Source organism: Ptychodera flava, chromosome 15 (assembly GCF_041260155.1).
Source record: "Ptychodera flava strain L36383 chromosome 15, AS_Pfla_20210202, whole genome shotgun sequence".
NCBI lineage: Eukaryota > Metazoa > Hemichordata > Enteropneusta > Ptychoderidae > Ptychodera > Ptychodera flava.
This window is the reverse complement of record NC_091942.1, coordinates 5,036,255-5,056,461: the sequence shown is the minus strand read 5'-3', so window position 1 is coordinate 5,056,461 and position 20,207 is coordinate 5,036,255. Positions and strand designations below refer to the sequence as shown.

Below are 20,207 nucleotides of genomic sequence, written 5' to 3'. Positions count from 1 at the left end.
AAATTCATGGACAATAATTACACTAATGTCGTGGGACCCTTTATTCTGAAATCGGTAATAGATGTATGCCGGGAAAGACTCGATTGTTCCTAGCTCGATATGATCGACCAATTGGTGGTGGTAATCCTGAATGGCCAAGAATGATCTAAAGATGCTTATGTTTGCAGTGTTTGCACATGTAATTTCAATGGTCACAAGTTCGCCCACTTCTACTTCCCTCTTGTCGATATCAACTGAAGCGCCTGCTAGTCCTTCTAAGCGTAAATAACTTGGTACGGTACTGAGATTAAACAATGAATAGCCATTGCTGTCACCACACACGTAGCTGGAGCGTTCTATACACAAGGCATCGCAGCCATGAGTGGAAAACTTGTCATCAGAGGGGAAGTCTGCAAGACAGTAACATTCGTCACACACAACCGCAGCTACAGCTCGACCAGGGAGATTCTTGCACATACGTCGACATTGATCTGCAGTATACTGGCCAGATACTTCTTCAAATGAGATGTCGGACAAATCCATTAGAGCACATCCGGCATAATGTATGTCTGTAAGATAAATATATATCTTCAAAACAGGGGACACTGGGTTTCCACTAAGTCTCTTTAATTGTACCAAAAGACGACGTTTTAACCAATGTCTGTCGATCAGTAGATGTCAAGCCATGCACTAGTGTTGACTAATAAATACCTAGAAACTTAAATAGGGATTAAATATTGAATATCTGTTCCATTCTAATGCTTCCGTTACAACGAGTTTTCATGGGTGTAATTATTTATGTCTGAATACACTAAAGTATGTGACTTTGAATATTGTAATATCAATACCCTCATCTAGTTAACAAAACAATCTAGTCTGCCCGATCGATATGATTGGATAAAATTTTTTCTTTCAATAATCCACCATAGTCGTAATTGTAGATTCTCGTCATATTATTACGTATTTTAACTGATTTGTTATTTCATGCCATTGTTCATAAACTGATACATATTGGCAGACCTGCTGAAACCATGTAGGACCGTGTTGAATTTGACTTTGTTGTGTGTATCGATGCTTTACTGTCTGTTCTGTGCTGTTTTTTGTCTATGAAGTGTATTACGAATTTTGACCTAGTGTTATGGATTGTGATTATTTTGCATGGACGTGATTCATGATGTTTCATTGCAATTTAATCCAACCGCTGCTAGAGCGAGCGAAGAAAATTCTCTTACTGGATGAAAAATATTCACTTACTACTCATAACGCCGATTTCACTCAGTGATGTATAGATTGGTAGATTTAAAGATGAGAACGTTACAAAGATATATCGTCCCTTAAGATTTGGGTCACATTTTACGGTTATCACGGTCTGCTCATTAATCTCCACTATTTGTCCACATTGGTTACCACTACCTGGTTGGTAGTCTTCACTGACGGTGATTGCAACATCTTAGGTAAGACAAAAAGATAAAATGTCGTGATGAGTAAATGATAAATGATGATATTGTCAGCATTTTGAGATTGCTCTCACGTGGCGTAAATAGATGTTAAACGTAAGATTTAACATATTATTTCCTAAGTTAGATGTTAATAAATAGCATTTGATGCCAGGGCGATAGAACATAAGAATTGAAAAACTTGTGTGGTAAGACAGTGGGTATTTAATTCAAAAGCGCGATAATTGTAAAACACGTTTTTTGTTAAAATCGATCATGTAATTCTACTTTGATCGAAAAAGTAGTGACAAAACATTAACGATGATAGAAGGTACAATCATAGACTGAAAGATTCAGTCGTGTGCGGGCGCTCCGGCGCAGTACCACCAACTGTAAAGAGTCGTAGGTCGCAGCGCGCGGAGTGCCCGCACACGGCTGAATTTTTCAGTCTAGTACAATCAAAGAAGATAATTTTTAGGTAGAATGTGCTTGTGTTATTGGATTGTCTCTTCATGACCGCAACCCACTCAACTCCCTCTCGTTTATCAATTTGTGTCACTTTTTTCTGAATTATTGACTAAAAAAATTCATTGAACCACAGACAAACATAGACACACTCGCAACGGGTATTTTTCAGGCGTGAAGCGGTTACGTAACTCATCCATGTTCGCCTCAGGTTGCTCTCGCCTCTCTTTTCCGAAGAGTGCCGACCATGCATCCTTCGGTAATTTTCGGACTTTTGCCATTGTTAAGCGAAAGTATGTCGGTAAAGTTTGTGTTGCTGTTGTCGTGTGGTGCTGAGCGGAATTGACGTGCTGACGAAAACGGGAGTGTTTTGAGCTTCAGGAAAGTGAATTTTACCGTTTAAAAAATCCTCTCGTATTTTTATGAATGTATAATGAGTGTGTTTGAACGAAATTTGAAAGTCTTTTATCGACACTGTCTGGTTTTACTCAATGGTTTACGATCAGTCATACCGTCTTTTACACGTGCGTCAAGGAAGGACATGTTTATGAAACTGCTGGCGTGTTATGTTTTGATTGGCGTGAAGCAGTGTTTCTGGCCTGAGAGCTCACAAAGTAACTATGGTTGCTACGCGACTGACAGTACGATGCCATCTCGTCGTATTTTTCGCATAATCTCGAGCAATTATCAACCACAAACAAAGCCTCCAAAAAATTTAACACCTTTGAAGCTCATTTTAATATGAAAAGCCACTAGTCTACCGAGACGACCATGGAACAAAAGCGTTTCCAGTCCGTCTATATTTGTCTGTGATTGAACTGACTATGACTTTAAAGTAATGGACAAATCGTTATTCACTTCCGCAGAGAGGATTCTGCTTAGACAATAAACAATACCTGTTTTGTTTGCTTGCAGCATTACAACCACGTGAGTGATATATACATGAGCTTCCAAGTCGATCATCAACCAAGAGTTGTTATATGCCCATTCCTCCAGCTGATAATAGCTGACGTGTGTGTCTGTTAAGTAACTCAGATCATGGAAGTTGTCTTTGCCAATAACGTCCTTGTTTCGGCTATGTCGAAAAATAGACCTCCGTAACCTATTGTTTGCACAATCAAAATGTGTATTACATTCATACGTGTCTGTTTGAAGTCCACTGCTTAATTCTATTCTATATAGCCTCATTAACTGTATGACTTATGACGCATTAAATTCAATTCAACCTGGACTTTCAAAGATATTTATTTCACATTTCGATTCGAACGCTTGTATTTGTTGGGCACATTTTTGCTAATGTAATACTTCGACATCTTAACTCATGAAACAAATGCATTCTGAGAAGCATGTGTCACTTTAGTACAACCCCTTTTGAAAAGTAGAATTGGTGAACAACACAATGAAGGTCGAGTGCGCCTCGGGGACAGATATTCGGACTCTTTAACATTTAAATATTATTTTTTGCAAACCATTGTACGGGCTCATGTTGAAGCTCTTAGAGTAGATAACAATTTCATTGGGTCAGCTTTGTATAAATCGGGAATTTACTTTCCCAAATAGACAGAACACAGAGATGGCGGGTTTTTTTTGAATTTCAAATATTGGTAAGTATCAGGTCACAGTACCAAAATCTGCACGATGTCCAGTTATCTGTATTATTGATATTGAAAGGGAATGGTTGACAGTTTGTTTTACGAAAGTTTAACGAAAGTTTAAATCTTTCATTTTCTAGGTGCGAGCTACCTCTACGTAAATCATTATAGAGGATATATCAAGGGTGTTTTGATAGCTCATGAACGGTAAGTAAATATGTACCCCTGGTTACAAGTTCGACTCCAATAGACATATTATTGAATCACAAAAGGAAATCTGATCAGAAACTCACCTCGGTAGAATCTGACTTCATCGACATAACCATTGAAAAAGTGACCACCTGTCTTGGCCCTACCGATGAAAACATTCCCATGGTGTGGTTTGTTAATATGGAAGTAGATTCTTCAAACCCTTGTGGATCATAGTCGACAAAATTACCATCAATGTATAAAAGCAGTCCTATATCATACTTCCATAAAAAATAAAAGTGACACCATTCGTCAAACGACTGTCTGAACGTTACTTTCCATACTCTGTTGTCAAAACGTACAGTAAAGATGGAGTACTCAGACGTCAGTGCAAAGTAAAACCCCTCACCATATTTTCCGTATTGGTGATGACGTATTGTGTTTTCTTCGATATCGTGGGGGTTACGCGAATCCACATTGTCAAAGAAAATGAGCCACCACATTTGCTAATATCGCCGATGCATTCCTGAGAGAAATCGCCTAAGTGCACCCATTGGTTGTTTCCATTTAAATGCAAAGCATGACCAAATCCAATGTCGGATTGTACGAGCAGAGCATCACCAAAGATCTGGGACCATGTATTGGGAACACCCAAGATGAATGTGCCATTTAAAAGATCGTCAAAAGACCAGTAGATCGAGTCGTCGTCTAAATCTAGGAAAGGCGGCAAACAGCATGCTCTGAATTAGTATTCATCACTCAGATCATATCGTGGAATTCTTGTGAGTTTAAGGTGATGCAAGCGTTGCACAGACGCAAACTATGCAGAAATAAACGTACTCTCAAATACATTTCAAATTCATGCAGTTGAAGTACGTACAGGCAGGAAGGCAGACTTACACAAGTAACTGGTAATTTCGAAGGTGTTTGGAAAGATCACTTATTACATTTATGGGTCACTCCATGCTGGTAAAATCATTTGTAAACATGCTCATCAAACTTGTTGCAATAGCACTGGATTTCTAACTAAGACATGAAACTCGAAGACTTGTGGAACCACAATACGTCAATACTGCTTTTGGGCATGAGCAGGGGTAAAAGTCTTTGACGGGAAGAGTCAATTGCCAAATATCGGCTTGATAGATCAATCATCAATCATCTGCGTAAAAACTACAATACGTCTGCTTTTAAGGTAGCATGTGCCTCAAAAGTGAAAGACTTAAAAGTGTGCTAAAACTTTCTTCAATGAAACTTTCAACCATTCTCTTACCAAATTAAGAATAAAATAAGGGGTCATATCATTCAAGTTTTAGTTCTAGAAAAACAAATTAGCTAACATTTACCGATATTTGAAATTTGAAATGACCGCAATCCCTATGCTAACTCTGTTGGGGAAATAATGTTTTCGATTTTCGAAAGCGAACACGGCGAAATATTTTCGTACTCAAGAGCTTTAAAATGAGTTCCCTTTAAAGTGGTAGATCTGAAGAGAATTTTAAAAACTTGAGAGTCGAAATATCTGTAACCGAGGCGCGTTCTACCTTAAGGACTTGCTTGTTTGTAATTATAGAATATTAGTTCACGTAACCGGACTGCTATCTCTCTGAGAAACGTATATACGTACGAAAATTAGTAGGCAGCTGTATTCTTTTGTTATTGTGATAGTCACAGGCCCGCCAAAGCAAAACATTTTACCTGTTAATATATCATCAGTTTCGTATTATTAATCTGTATGAAATCGGCCGATTTCGCCGAAGATACAGCTATGCTATGAAAATATATGCATTTTTCTCGACCGAAATTAACTGAAAATAATATACCTATGATGAAGTCAATACCTAGAAAGACTTACAATGATCGAATACTAGTCGTGCGGAATATGCAAAGCGAAAGTAAGAGCTTTTCACATGACAGTAGTATTTTGGATAAATATCACTGAAATAAATGGAAACATTGTCAAAAAAGCTAAAGAATCTCAAACTTCGCAATTACACCTTATCGACAAAACAATGAATGCTGTAATGTTCAGAGTCCCGGTGCAGACACGTGCTCAGTGAAGGGGCTTCCTATCAGTGCATGCACGGAAGCAGAATTACAAGGGAGCAATCACTAAATATCTCTTGCGTGCTATGATCAAATATTCTTGCTTAATGCCAGTTTGGTTGCAAGTTCCGCTAAAACTGATGCAAACATTGCAAATCTGGCTCACTATATGTCTTAAACGGCTTGCTGAGCGTTGATGATGGGAAGTAGCTGTTTGTGTTCATTTGCCAAACATGTAAAAGCACTTTTTTTCGAAATTATGAATAAAGACCAGGGGTTAAAGAGCAAATTTTGGTCCAAATGAAACAGATCTCCTGTAGACAATTCATTACCGATATGTTTAATGCAATCAAAATGATCGTTATTTTGCTTTATCTCTAAGGGAAGAACATTCATTTCAATTTTCACAAAAACATGACTAATTTAAGTGTCATTTACTTAAGCTTCAAATGAGTTAACATATGTAGTAGATCATAAAGGTATTTTGAAAATTTAGAGTTTAAATAGCTGTGCCGAAGCGTGCCGAAGCGCATTCTATTTCAATCACGAAATTGCGACCATAACTTAAGTTTTACAAGGATTACCATTTTGTAATATTGCGCAATCTTCTCCTACGTAATTCCCCGTACAGCGGCATATTGTTTTGTCATCCCCATCCAGTACACATGAGCCACCATTTCGGCAAGTCTTCCCGAGCATACATCTGTTGAAATATGTTGAAACATGTTGGCTTGTCATAGAGTATTATGAACTGAATCATCTAATGTAAGTATTGACAATATATCAATGACAATAAGACAAAGCATTTACTAGCACGATCATCCTTAAAATGCAATTAGCGATGGACTCAGTTTCTCATTTGTCATAAATCATGTGACTATTTATTTGTAAACATTCAAAATATATTACGACCATCTCGATGAGTGCTTTCTAGATTCTGAAACTGTTTTCGTAAATGAAGATATTTTACAGTGACCAGTTTCAACAATCAGCTCCCATGTTCATCCACGGAATAGCGCATATACTTACCATAAATCTGTGTTTTTAAATTTGGCAACCAACAAGAAAACAAACAAAGCTTGATAAAACAGTCTCATTCTGATTAGTTTTATATGACGTTATGGTACACATAAAATAGACCTTCATAACACTTCGAACTTCCTTCTCCTTCGTGTCATTTAGTAGTGCAGTCAAGGTAAGGATGAAAGACTAATCTAGCGGAACAAGTTTTCATCATGTTAAAACGATTACTACTTGAAAAACACTCAATGCTTGATGAGGAATCCGAAAATATTTAGAATCTCAAAGTAACCTTAGCAATATCCTGTACTTCGGAAGAGCATTGCAAAATATTAACGTATTCACGTTTTTCTCTTTGCAACATTATCAGCGAAATTCCTCAGCATTGGCTTTGGGTACTAACAAACAAATCTCTTCGATGAAAACTCCATGCTGTTTAGATACCATGAAACATGTTGAGTAGCTCAACATTGACAGATCGCCGAAGGTGAAAAACAAGGTTTTTTTATGAATTGACTGACCTAATAGTCTTTGAAGTATCGTAATGTTTACTGGGCACATTCAAATAGGTTGAGCAATTCCACATTGAAAGTGGCAGTTTGCCGGAGACAAAAAGGTGCCCTTTAATTGGCCGACATATTCCTACAACAACACGTACAACACTACTTTTACAACATTTCGGAATAGTTGCTCGTTTATGTCGATCGTGAAAGCCCCTTTGGATTACCTGACTAAAATGTACCAAAGTAACTTTACTTTTTTTAACATCTTTTGCTCGTTTTCTTCACAGTTTCTTTTTAAAACTGCTTTTTTAAAAGCCGCTCATGTTTTGTTTGTAGGTTGCAAGGGCAGATGCCATTTTATCTTATTTAAATGATAATAACGGTTCATGTGCAAGTCTTTTGGTCAATTCTCAGATTTGTTTTAAAATGCATTTTCCTTTGATAAGGCATGTCTTATAGCTTTCAAAATTGTCATGCTGTTTTCAAAGGATTCCTTACTCAGATGTTTCAAAGCTTGACAGAAAACTTGCTGAATAGCTTAGGCGAATGTTTTCTGTATTTTCATAAATAATTTTAGACATCCTAGAGATTAGAATTCACATTAGCACGGTTTTCCCTCGACTGCGCTTGCGCATGCATTTCAAGCCATTGTCTGCCCTGAAAAAGTTACCGACAGCGTGGAAATTGCGCAAAAAATACAGCAAAATAATCGCAATCATACCAATCCATCATCCAATAACATTAGGTCAAAGTTTTTAAGACAATAGTTGTAAACATAGACACAAACAGCTCAGAACAGACAGTAAATAGAAGGTACACAACAAAGTCAATTCATGAAAGAAAGATATATGGACCTCTGGCCAAAAGACCAAGAAGTGATGTCAGGTTTTTCGAAAATAGTAAGCGCATCCTGCCCCACATGTGGCACCCGCCATATATCAATCTGTAAGTCAGATAGGTATGGTCACTATAACTAAGGCCCAATGTCACCGATGCCATCAGTGATCATTTGTCGAAGAGAGATATTGTATTTATCTACCAGCTTGCGATACCTGCCAAAAAAGCGTTTGAATGTAGAGACAAGTCTTGCTCTGGTGTAACCTTGATTTAACAGTTTGAAAGAGAGATGGCCATGTCTCTCTACAAAATCACCATATGAACTGCATGCTCTTGCTTATCGAATAAGCTGGGAATGTATACCCCATAAGTAGGTGATAGTGGAATATTACTGATGAGATGTGGAAAATTGATTATACTAAAGTTGAAATCATCTCTCTTGTCATATAGCCTAGTAGAAAGGTGACCATTAGAGACAAGTTCAAGTAAAATGTCCAGATATGAAGCAGAAGAGGCTGTTTCTGTAGTTTCTTTAATCTCCAATTCTGGAGGATAAATCATAGCGAGATATTTACTGAATTCAGAGTTATTCAATGAAATAACATCGTCTATGTATCTAAATATAAAGTTGAAAGTTCGAGCTACAGAGACCTTTTTCTACTTGATAAGGTTCTTGATAAATTCTCTCTCGTATGAGAACAGAAATAAGTCGGCAAGTAAGGGCAAGTAAAGACGTCCCATACATGAGGGTGTTCAAATAGTCCGAGATTTTGGCATCTAACCCACCACAAATTGCAACAGAATTTTTTTCTTCAGAAGGCATTTTAGTGAGGTACCCAGAACAACATATTAAAAGTTTACTCGAATCCACCTTGGGAAATATGACTAATTTGCATAAATCAAATATGGCTGCCAACCATCCGACAAAATAACATATTTGGCCACATATCACATGTTAAACAAGCTATTTCAGTGATTTCAAAGTTTGACACTAGTTATTAGGTCCAGGGAATCATTTTGGAGGTATAATAATTCATATAGGCACTTCATTAATTTGCATTATTCCAATATGGCGGCCAACATTTCTACAAAGACATTTTCAGTCATATACCACGTATTAAATAAGCTCTTTCAGTAATTTTAAAGTTAAAAGTATATTTCTAAGGATGGACAAACGATTTTCGAGATGCAATGATTTGCATAGGTAATTTGTTAATTCCATAAATCCAATATGGTGGCCAACATACCTACAAAAGACATTTTCCGTCATATACCACGTATTAACCCTTTGGGCGCCAAAGTCTATTTTTGTCAATTTTATAAAATGTTACACAGTCAACTTTTCGGCATGTTGCCAAAATTTTGATAAAACAATGGAGCTGATAAAAAATGATATCCATTTGGTCTAAAACTATAAAAAACGTACAGAAAACTTCACAGAAATTGGTAAAATATTGCATTAGAATTTTGGTGTGGAAGAATTACAGCACTCATAGGGTTAAACAAGCCATTTCTGTGATTTCAAAGTTAAAAGTATATTTCTTTGGCATGGACAAACAATTTTCGAAATGCAATGATTTGCATACTTAGGTATTTCGTTAATTTGCATAAATCCAAGAGGGTTGCCAACATACATACAAAAGATATTTTCCTTCGTATACCATGTATTAATCCTTTGGGCGTCAAAGTCTATTGTTGTCAACTATATACAATGTATTACAGTCAATTTTCCTGCTTTTTGCCAAAATTTTGATAAAAAACTGTAGCTGCTGGAAAATGATATCCATTTGGTCCAAAATTATGAAAAAAAACGTACAGAAATTGGTAAATATTGCATTAAAATTTTTGTGTCAAAAATTACGGCAGTCGAAGGGTTAAACAAGCTATTTCTGTGATTTCAGTTGAAAGTATATATTTTTGGCATGGACAAATGAGTTTTGAGGTGCAGTGATTTGCATTGGCACTTCGTTAATTTGCATAAATCCAATAGGGCGGCCAATATACCTACAAAAGACATTTTCTGTCATATCATGTATTAAACAATCTATTTCAGCCATTTTTAAGTTTAAATATATTTCATGAAGAAACACCTTTTGCGGTTCAATGTTTTTAAATGACACTTTGAGAAGTTTCAGAAATTAAATATAGCTGCCAAATTAATGACCAAGTAGCTTCTATAAATAAGGTTCTGTAGCATTTTTAGCAACCAGAATATCAAGAAAAAAATGATAAGAAGGCACTGCACCCAATGCAGCATATTTTGCTCAAAATATTTTTTTGCAAATATTCGTCCAATTTGATTAATTTGTTAACCCAAGATTAAAAATTGGTTAGGTTCACCTTTTAGCTTGGCAAGCAGTCGTAAGTTGCATGATATAGAAGTGTTAATGTATGCAAATGTATGCAAATCACCCGATTTCCTGCTTCCCTTTTATCCCAATTTCAAGATTTCCAAAGAATATAACTCTAGTCTGGCTGGGTCAAATTTTCTGAAATTTTCACATTGTTTTTTAAATGCTATATAACAAAAGAACTATTTTGTTTTGCAATAAAATTCTTTATGCAAACAATTCAGATCCTTAAAAACTTGTCAACACATAAACTCACAAAATATTGAAAATTGCATGCTTAGCAAAGGCTTAAAATTAATTCAAACAACTCATCAGCCTAACAAAATCAACTGTTACACGATACAAACATGTACATCTGGAAAAATGATACTTGGAAAATGATTCAAGATTTACTTGTTTGTATTGTGTAACAGTTGGATTTTGTGTTTGGATTAATTGTAAGCCTTTGCTAAAGCATGCAGTTTTCAGATTTTTTGAGTTTGTGTGTTCATTAAGTTTTTATGAATGTGTCATTGTTTGCAATAGTGCTAAGTTCAATTTGTGTGTATTATGGCATTTTTTTATTTGGTCATATCATTTTTCTGTTTTTTAGCTTTGTCGTGTTTATTGTATTTTTGCTGTTATGTGAGGTGACTTCTTGCCTATCATCTAGGGGATCTTATAAAGATGCACCCATCCATAAGAAGGGGGTTCAGTCTAAATTAAAAACTAAAGATTTTGAACACATCTTTTTTAAACAGCAAACATTACAGATTACATGGTTTGACACTGTACAGTGTTAAACACCCATACAAATTACGAAATTCCATACACAGATGAATCCAATGTTTTATTCAGAAAGAGAATATATTATTCAGAAGACTAACAATCATTAACAGTCGTCATATATAGAAAAATCAAAAATTTAAAAATGAATATCCAAGGACTTACAGTTTCTTCTTGATAGTTTCCTAGTGCTAAACACTATACCAAACCCTTATTAATATTAAATGCTAATAAGCCATTGGGCATTAATATGGCAACCTTATTTAATTTATACAAATTATCAAAGATTCCTTGAAACAATTGAACCACTAGAAGTGTTTCTTCATACCCAAGAAAAATATTAAAAGTTTAAATCACTATAATAGCTTGTGTAATGCGTAATGCGTGGGAATGTTGGCCACCATATTGGATTTATGCAAATTAACAAATTACCAATGCAAATCATTGCATCCCGAAAATCAATTGTCCATGCCAAAGAAATATACTTTTAACTTTAAAATCACTGAAATAGCTAGTATAATACGTGGTATATGACCGAAAATGTCTTTTGTAGGAATGTAGGCCGCCATATTGGAATTATACAAATGAAGTGCCTATATGAAATATTATACCTCCAAAATGATTCCCTGAGCCAAATAACTAGTGTCAGATTTTAATACACTGAAATAGCTTGTTTAACATTTGATATATGGCCAATTATGTTATTTAATCGGATGGTTGGCCGCCATATTTGATTTATGCAAATTAGTCATATTTCCCAAAGGTGGATTCGAGTAAACTTTTAATATGTTGTTCTGGGCACCCCTCTGAAATGCATTCTGAAGAAAAAAAATTTGTTGCAATTTGTGGTGGGTCTAACCCTATTTTGACTGGACTACAAAGCGTACAGTGTAGCCACCTGTGACAGTTATTTTCGAAAAGACATAGTATCGCCTGTCAGACAGCTTCGGTGACGTGCATGATTTGGAGTGTATGCATAAAAAACCAGCCAACGACCGACCTAGTTGCGGTTCAGTCTTCTTGGATACTAATGCAATTTGATGTTCATGTTTTGATAGCGATGATGTTTGAAAGCAGAACTTGAAACACTATATCATTGTGTCCACACGCTGCCGTGCCGATCGATCTCGATCACGATAAAACACAATCGTTTGATCGGCGCCGGAAGGGGTACTCCTGATATTTTCAAACGACGGGTGTGCCGCCCAAGTCGAAAACATCAACCCATTAATATTCGAAAAGTATGACCCATTATTAGGGATTTTTCTTGCAATGCAAATTAGTGGGAATTTGCACCTTTCTTCTGTTGCATGTGAAGGCTTTCCTGAAGCACGAGACACTTGCTTGTTTTCAAACAATGCTCAGGGGGTTTTTTGGATGAAAAATTGACCCATATTTAGGGATTTCTTCGTGAAAAAGTGATCCACTCGGCGGCGAATATTTTCATGACTTTAAATCCCCAAATTTGGACCAAATAGTGTCCCAGGGAACAAATACGTCAAATTCTGAGTCGGAAAAAATATATGAGTGACAAATCGACGGAAGGTGGACAGCAGCCGAGCTCATCACAAGTCGACTGACATCATGATGTCAATGTTAGTACGGATGCTGCATGCGACATATTACAACGCAACTGAACTGGGTGACGATTGAAATGAAATGGAAAATGCTTTCTAGGAAGGCAAAACGAACATCAAAAGTGACTGCCCCCTAAAATATCAAGTCTGTCCCGTAATTTTGATGAATGGGGCAGAAAATGCCTCTTTCAATAAACATGCAGGAAAAAACACTGCATTAGATTCATGTCTATACTGAGGCGATCGACTTTATGTAAATATGGATACTTTATATTTGGACAGCACATATTTAACGTTTTTATGTGTTCTCAAAAATATCAGCGGAGTTCTAACATTCAAAATGTGTGATTACATAACTATATTTGATATTAGGTGATAAGGATTTTCTTGACAACTTTACCTATGTCACTGCAGTTGACACCACCATAAATACCAATGCACTGGCATTCGTAATCAGTGTAAACGTTTGTTCCGGTAACGTAACACGTGCCATCGTTCATGCAGGGACTGAGTCCATTTCTTCTAAGACAGGGAGTTACATCTATGGTACAGAATGCAAAGATTGAATAAAGTTACAACGTTACTATAAAACCCATTAAGTATTAGCAGACTTGGTCCTGTTAGGGAGAGTCTACTAATATTATGATTTTGTAATGTTTATCATGTAATCGCCCGGACCATAATGAACGAAAGCGAACATTCGCACGACGAGGCGACTTCGAAGCAGAGCGGATAATGGAGTGAAAAGTTGCATGAGTCCAGTTTTGGAGATAGGGGGTATTGATGTTATTTTATAGTTTTGAGATGCCATTGAAATAGTAGATGTAAAACAATCTGCGGCCGCAGTACTGGTCAATTCCATACATTATCAGTAATAATCTGGATGATGACGTGGTACTGTACACTTGACAAAGCTATGTAATAATACTAAATGATATTTTAATACTAATAGTAGCAGGTGAAATCATATTAAGAAATATAGACATCAGAGGCCTTATGTTATGTAAACATGCCACGTAGTTTAAGAGAACCACGTATCATCTTGACATCAACCTGGAAGCACACTTTTCTATAAGTTTGAAACTTATGATTAACTTGCTATTGATGATGGACACGGATACATCATTGCCCTTGCTGTTGACAATTGGTATAAAAATGAGACTTTTGCAGAGTAGTGTGTGTAAACAAATTGCATTCACTTGAATATTTCATACCTATCAGCCTAATAATATTTATACGTGTGCTTGATTTCAGTAGCAGTAAGTCTAATTGAAATTCTAATAGGAACTTTCAAATTTGAGCTCTTTTAAGTACACGTCCACTGCATCGAAAAATGTGACTGAATTTTAATTCCATACAAAACATAGTGCATTTTCTCATGTCGAGTCGGAGAGAAAGCGTTTCTCGAATATCTGAAGTACAGCTTAAATATTTGAAGCTGCAGTGGACCAATATAAAAAAGAGTCGCCTGGCAGCCATACTAAATCATGATCTCCTACTTTATGGATAGTCCCCGCCAACAAGTTAAAACAATTGTACAATATGTCACTCATTGAAAAACTGTAATCTCGTCCGCCATAAGGTTAGGGATAACGATTTACCAAAATATTCAGAACAAAAAGGAAGAAAATTACGTAAATTTCGTAATACTTTTCTCATTCAGAATTTTCATTTCGTGAAAACAAATTTGCCTTCGAAAATTATCGAACAAGTGTTAGGAATAATATAATATGTTTTGGCGCAAAATGAGAAAATTGTCTTCAGAAAGTACATATCCAAAGTTTATCATCATTTTGATATATGATAATATATATGTAGACAAAAGAGCCTGTAGAATAAATTTGAGACGATTGACTAGTATCCAGTGACATAATTACATTAATATCAAACCAGTGTGAAATATGCTATTAAGACCAACACATGTACCAAAGGCCAAAATAATAAGTCTATTATCAATGACTGTTTTGAAATATTTTAAACAAAATATGTAATTTTTCTTTTTTGTGAAACAAGCACCTGCATGATTCCACTCACCGAGTCCTAGAAAATCAACCAAATATGAGCAAAGATACTTGTCACAATTAATGCGATGATTTTGAGCTATTTACTCCACAAATTTGGTGTACAGTCAGACCGACGAACAGGCAAACTAACTGAAACACACCGGCTGACAGAGTGATAGCATTGAACACACAGTGTCTTTGGCACACGGGGCACAAAAGTAACAGATTTTTACAACGAGAAATTGCCGTCAAATGGCCGATAGCAATTTCTCGTTGTAAATATATGTTACTTTTGTGCCCCGTGTGCCAAAGACACTGAGTTCCATGAAAGATATAGGTAATGTGTATTTAAAGGAACGCAAAAAAGAGAAGCGAAATGCAACATTTGCTGTAAATTGTGAAAAGTCTACTTAACATAGTCAAGCTGCACGCAACTCACAAGAAAAAGATGATCTTGCCATCTTGAAATTAAAAGATATTCATGTGTTGATTCCAAACAAGGAAAAATGTTTACAACTAGCTCGTAAGATTCATATAAGATTCATAACAAATTGTGCAGACATTTTGGCAATAGCCAATTCATGGAACTGTTTGCCATTGCATGTCAGTAGAGACTGTAAAGACAAAATTTTTAAAAACTACCAACCCGATTTTAAGCGATTCATGAAACTTATTCCAGGTAAAGTTCTCAATTCCAAAAACGTATACCAGACAAACCAGGTAATTATGCGAGTGGCAACAAACCTCAAAATCTAGCCAGCACTAGCCATTCTCTAAGTGCATCTCTTGTTATGTTCATTACGATGAAGGGTTATTGCTGGAAAATTACGGACAAGCAGCACTGTAGCAATATGGTGTTTAATTATTAGCTGGTTTACCAACTGCATATTTTAAAGTAAAGCTAAAAAAAGAGAAGTACAATTTATAACTATGTGAACATTTGCCACAACATGTGAAAGGGCTGATTATTGTAGCTCAGCTGCGTATGTATCAAAGAACAAACTATTCAAAATATTTATAGACAGTAACACGAATTTTTCCTTGATAGTGTTTTCGACTGAGTTTTGTTAAACGTACATGATACTAGCAAGACGTATTTTAAAGCAAACAAAAGCCAGAAGTATAATGTGTTACCACTTGATCATTTGCTGTAAACAATAAAGGACTACTCACCATTTTGCCCATAGTTCAACTGCATACAAATCAAGAGACACAGAACTAAAGCGAAGCACCTTATCATCATGGAATTAATCGACAGTCATTTAAAGAATCATACCGAAAGAGGAAAATGCTTTAAAGTAGTTGAAGTCCAAAAGTAAAGCTCATAAAAATGTCAATATTTCGATGTCCTGTTTACGCCCTTTTTTGCCGATGGTAATTATGAGAATGTTCACAACTACTTCCACTATATAGTCGATCCACTCAACTTATGCCAGGAAAACATGTCAATGTATTGATCGTTTTGAGAAGCTGTAGGGTTTTTATCACAGACTGCTACCTTTGAACCCAAACATTTTAACGGTAATTGATTTTTATATTTACTATTCTTGCCCAAAGACTTATTAGTTTATGAATTATAGATAGGACGTGCAATTTCAATTTTCCGAAGTATTGATAGTGTCCCGTTGCTTGTTATTAAACTTTGTTTATAATAGTTCCTTAATTGTTATTTCAGGTCAGAACCAGGAGCTCTCCCTCTTGAAAACACTTTTGCAATCAATAATTTTTTAGTGCCTGGGAACCATCTATTACCAATAAGCCTACAACTTTGCGCTATTCCTCTGGGGGATCGGTTTGCGATGTGACCAGGTTTTTGGACGGGAGGTCGGCGGCGGTACAAAACCTCTGTTGGCCCACTGTCTCATATTTTATTTATGGATCCCTTTTGTTTAATATTCGCATCTTAACTTGCAGGTCATTTTGTATTTTTCATGCTATCGAAGCCTGACAGTCACTTTGTGACTATATGTCAATATGACACATATCCTGTTACGTTAAGATTCATCTTCGCCTGATAGATATTCATTTTAAAGTGGCAGTATGCTTTATAACGTAATTTTAACAAAAACTATATATACTTGACCTAACACTCATGCGCTGATCTTGCAATATTAATGACTTTGCAGTGTAAGTTGCATGGCCCGCTGAACTCAGGTTATTAAGTTCTGTCAGCACAATCTTAATCTGAGCTAGGAAATACGAACATATTCTGAACATAGTGAGCGTATAGGGTAGTGGCACTCGTCTTGATTCTTACGGGTTCAAAATAGTATCAATCAAATACAACACATGCCTTTGGAGCACGTTTGGGAGAATTTGCATTCTGAAGGTTATGTTTTAATTCATCAATCCTTCTCAACATTGCATGATCTGCCAATAATGTCAGGTTTATACGAACTGGAGCTGTTAACGGAGCTATTAATCTTGCTCGAAGATAGTAACTATTTATGAAACTAACTTCTTGCAAAATTGATGTACTTTGTAAAAATGTATTATGTCAGTGTAAAATTAATTCAAAGGAACCCATTTCTCCTATTTTACGTTCATTATATGACTCACCAAACGTTTAAGATGTTTTTTAAACGGAAGGGACTAAATCGTCGATTATATCATAACATTTGAACATTTTTCGCTTTCAACTTGTAAATCCGCTATAGCATAACTATGTTGTTCTTGACCGACGTGTACTTTGAGGTATGTCGTTGAAGTACTAAACTTTGTGTATGAAAGCTTGGCTTGGCTATACAAAACTCACTCAGTCAAGTGAAATAATTAGCATTATGCTCTAATTTTAAAATTATCAATTCATTTTAAATTTGTGTGACACAAGAATCTAAGATTTCGTAAACTGAAACCTTATAACTTCGCTCGGTTATTAAATTACTCATTTTTTAAATGATGGGGATTTAGCCGAAGGGTTATGATGTCTTCGAGTTCGGTAACTCGATGCCGTATGTTGTGGGTTCGAATCCGATAGAGAAATTAGCGAATGTTATACCTTATGGTGATTTAATTGCTTTCTTTCATTAACTCCATTATCCATTTCAGCACGTACCCATCGCACGCCCATCGAGCAATGAGGAGTAAAGTCCCTTGCTTAAGGGCATAACACAGTGCTCTTGTTCAAATGTTCCATACCTTGTCGACTATAAGGCCATTCCCGGGTCTTGAACTCACCATCCTTTATCGCGAGTCCGGTATCGCTGCATTATTATAAGCTCTGTTATTTTACAAAACTACATTTTATTAATATATTGCACACGCCAAGACGTTCCCTGGGGACATTCAAAGGCCTGACATCTCCCTGACGACGACAATTATTTGGCTAATACCGCGTACCTGACATTATGAAGATTGCTTTCTCGTCAGGGCTATACAACTAGAATTTAAATTATTTAGGATGTAATTTACTTTACGTTCTATCAAAGCAAGTACTTTTATACGGTGGTAATGTAAACATCTATTGTCGATTTAATACCACCTCTGTGCAAGTAATTGATACGGTAAAGTGGAGACACAAGTCGAGAAATTCGCTAGCTGGACGAGACATCATCTATTTGACAGTTTCGATGACTTTCACGTTCCTCCAATGAACTCAACATACTCATACGATCGAAGATATTCCTTACATTTCTAATCGCTCATCTTAAGAAGAACTTACTGAAATCATGTGAGCAATACAATTGTACAAGTTTTTGTATTGTCCACAACTGTTGTTTATTGTGTTGGTATACTTGGATTACATTTAAGAATTGTCCAGTCAAAATCAATTTGCGTTTTTTTTTAAATTGTCGAGTTAGAGTGACAATGAACTCACTGCGGCATGAAAGTGTACTTATCAACCAAATTTACTGAGCTGTACTTTACAAACTTCTTGACATACTATACCACTCTATAATTTTAAATCCATATCCTCCTCTAAACTGTCATATTTTCTGTCATTGAAAATAAAGGATAATTAAATTTCTGATAAAAGGGCATGAAGATGAGTGATTCTGCGAATCTTCTATATGATTCTTTATACAAGCCCAACATGAGGAAATTTAAATATGATAGCCAGTGTTCGAAATAAAAAATCGACCAAGTCAATAGTTCCTGGCAGAGGTGTGCGGCAGATATAATATTATAATTACTTTTTTGCGGTCTCTTTAAATTGCTTATAGATGCAACGACGCATTTCAGGGATGAAGCCATCGATGATGATGGATGAACGCATGTCATGGAAGAACTCGTGACTCAAAACTGAAGTCACATGGCAACGGGTTGTTTTCAAAAATAATATTCCTATGCTGCCATCGTAACACTCAACTCTAGTTTAATCATCACCTAGGTCAAATCCGGATAATTATACTCCATGGCAAGAGCGTAAAAATTGGTCCCTTAATACAAATTCAACGTCATAACTTACTATCCAATTACTCCCCCATAAATACGATTAAATGTTTTGAATATTCCATGTCTTAAATTCTGGCAAGCGATTAATTTTTCTCTGTTTGGTAGTTTACCTGCACAAGAGTTTCACACAAGGTGTATTTATATCGAATATACTAATCGCCATGAAACATAGGCTCCGTGTGTGTAGAGTGATTATTATGATACATAAGGATGATAGGTTGCAATGGCGTCAGTTGACCTCTTCGCCTGGCATTGAGTATAATTTTCACAATGAATTATACCAGAGTAATTAGTCCTCGAGGACGAAGTTCAGGGGACTTATGAATTTGGGTTTCGTGCGTCCGTGTGTCCGTGCGTCCGCCCGTCGATTGCTTCAAACTTAGAACAAAAATAATACACTGTAGCATACATACACGTGGAGCATACACGTAATTAGGGTGAAATGTCCAGAAATACTTCATTAACTTCGATAAAACTGGTAGAGTTATTTATCCCAAAACCTGAATGTTCACAAAGACATTTAGCACTATAATGTCAATTGATTATTAATTTGCATATGTAGTGAACTTTCCTAATCAGTGTGCTTTGTCCAGAAATACCACATTAATTTTGATGAACCTTGGTACAGATGTTGATTTTTCAGTAATGTAATAGTATGTAAACACTTTTAGCAGTATCGAGTCTTTTAATAGCTAATTTAGATATTTGATAAATTTTCTTTATTAGTATGATATATCTAGAACACTAAAGTATAGTCCATGAAATTTCATACAGATGTTAATCTCAGAGTTTTGTATTAGCCAGATTGACATTTAGCAGTATAACGTCAATTAACTGCTGATATGCATATTTAATGATTTTTTTTTATAATTCAGGTGATATGTCCTGAATGTAATTAACAGTAGGACAGATGCTTATTTAACATTGCTTTAACAGTTTTCAAAGATGCTTATCAGTATCATGTCAATTAATTACCCTTGACATTTTTAAATGATATTTTCTAATCAGAGTGACAGGCTCGCTTTCCTAAACGTTTTCAGCACCAAGGTCTG

General features: G+C 35.9%; 1 long non-coding RNA gene across 1 annotated transcript; it reads right to left on the bottom strand.

Annotated features, from left to right (window-relative positions):
- Window positions 1-42: 42 nt before the first annotated feature.
- Window positions 43-2,940, bottom strand: LOC139152326 (uncharacterized). The gene is made up of 3 exons (XR_011556597.1): window positions 2,777-2,940; window positions 1,234-1,428; window positions 43-548 (listed from the first exon to the last, which is right to left on the bottom strand). It is a non-coding gene; the product is annotated as an uncharacterized lncRNA (long non-coding RNA).
- Between the last annotated feature and the right edge of the window lie 17,267 nt (window positions 2,941-20,207).